Consider the following 2,535-nt stretch of genomic DNA (forward strand, 5'->3'; position numbering starts at 1 on the left):
ATATCATAAAAATTGTTTGCTATATCGTGATAGAAATAAATTTTTCTGGTGAAAATACATTAAACGACTGGAGAAATTTCAACGTTATCTCAATTATTTTTCAATTAAAAGGAAATTTAAAGCAGAGGAACGCTTAGAAGCGAAACGAGAGAAGGTTCGTGAACGAAACGTTCTACATTCTCTGGGTACTTGAAACGTTGCTAACTTCTGCTGAGTTTCACTTGAATTTCTTCTACGCTCAGCCCTCGGCTGCCTCCTTAAGTTCAACATCCGCGCTTTTTTATTGTTAGCTACAGGGAAAGGGTATCGAAGTTGTTGCTTTATAATGGAAGAGCGAATACGTGATCGCCTCTATAGGTTCTTTTCATGCCTCTCGTAACGTCGACAGGAACTATTATATAACAGGTGACCTGTTACGGAGCTATCCGTGACTCTTCTCTTCTTCCACGTCTGCCTATCGACTTTGCAAGAGTTGTAAAATTATGATAATAGTTAACTAAGGGAGACATATTACAAATTCGATTGAGAAAACGAAGAACGTACAACGAATTTAAAAGTCTCTATAAATAATTACTTAAAAGAAAATTTTAATATTCAAAGATCCAAAAGTCGAAGAATTCAAAAATTGTTTATTTCAGAAATGCGAATGTTCTGTTAATTTTAACATTGTGAGAGAAGAGAAGGGGCGAGGAAGGAAGGAAAGAACCAAAAGACTTGTAAATATCGTATAAACTGCAAATATTGTAAATAATTCATGTATTCCGAGAAGGGAATCATTGCCTCAAAGAAAAAATCCTAATCTTTCGATTGTGTATGTATAAAAGGCTAGAAAAAGAAATGAAAATAAATTAATAAGTATGTATTTATTCGAAAGTTTTCCTTAGTTAAGAAACAGTGGATGGAGAGTAAAAAAATAACACTGGTATGGTTAATACGTCTTTTTCTACGTGTCTATTTATTATGAAAATATAATACAAAACATCCTATGTTGTATTACATAGATAACAATGCTCAATTAACGTTTTATTCCCTTTTGTCTTGTAACGTTACCATCCAACACTATGAGAAGTATATCAGGATAGGTAAAGTTCGTGTTCTCTTATTCCGTGTTCTTCATCTTCGTCGTTTTTTTCTCTTTTTTCTCGTTTTTCCCTTCGTTTTTTTTTTTCGTTTTACTTCGTTTGGAGGAAAAAGGCCCGATATTACAGAGAGAGAAGATACATATAATAGACGAGAGACGTTACAGAGCGAAAAATTACAAATTGGAACGGAGAAACGAAAGTGTCCTGGTGTTCTTTTTCTTTTAGTGTTGTGACTCACATATTCGTATTTTGTTTGTTACAAAAACGGTAGTCCGTTCGGACGAGCGGAACAGGAACAAGGGCGGGAGCTTATTTTCCATTTCTTTCACTTTTTTTTACCATTTTTTCTTTGTTTTTTCTTGTTTCTTTTTTTTGGTTTCGTTTGACTCATTCGTCTGGGCTTCGTGGGTCCAGGAATAAGGGTTCAGGGAAACGGGACTCTCTTCTTGTTTCGCGTGTCGATGCACAAATTGGAGTTTTGTATTAGCGCTAGTTTACAAATAATACAAATGTATGTAAATATCGTTATTATAATAATAGGTTCCCTCTTAGCGAGAAAGAAGCTTAAAGCTAATTCATCTAGCGTCACTATCGTTTTCACACCATGCTAATACTACGTATTCCAGGTGGTACCCGTGAACAGCTTTGTCATAGTCGGTCGAACTTGTTATCGACCAAATGTGGAAACATCAGTGAGTAAATAATTAGAAGGGTGAAAATAGAGGAAATTACTGGCTGTCGAATAGAGACATCGAAAACAAACAACACGTGATTAGTGTCCTTTTCATCCGTCGCTCGCTAAATAATCCTTCGCTCGAGATAATACTTTAGAGATAAACTAAGCGGATTTATTAGGAACACATTTTTTGACAAAATAAATAACAAAATATCGTGGATCGAGTAGACTAAAAAAGGATGGAAATAAGCTTCTAATATTTCCATAATCGGGAAAAGATAATCTCTCAGACGATTCAAAAAAGGAAGAAACCTTATGGAAAGTTTTAAACAAGTTAGAAATGAGAAATACTCAAGGATAAAAAAATATATAAAAAAGAAGGTGAACTGAGAATAGGAAGATGGTAACAGTTATCAAAGTTTTCGAAGGAATATGAAGATTCTTCATAAGTTGCACTCTATTCAACAATGTATTGTCAATCATTTCGTTCTCGAACGGATAGCTAGCTCAGCTGTCACAGGCACCGAGTGAAATACATTAGCGATTCTACGAATAACTCTATATCGCTACCGTTTTTTTTTTTTTTGTTATTTCATTATTAGGCGAAATTCGATCGACGAGGGTTCCCGCCGTTGCCGCCGGATACACCGTAGGAAATTACATCGTCGACGACGATCGTGGCTTCGGTTCGCGTCGCGGAAGGGAGATACACCGGCGAGGTTAAAGGGGTGATCAGAGGAGGGTGTAACTCGCACGGCAACAGGAACCCCGGACGAG

This window comes from Bombus impatiens, unplaced genomic scaffold (genome assembly GCF_000188095.3).
Source record: "Bombus impatiens unplaced genomic scaffold, BIMP_2.2 scf_0136, whole genome shotgun sequence".
NCBI lineage: Eukaryota > Metazoa > Arthropoda > Insecta > Hymenoptera > Apidae > Bombus > Bombus impatiens.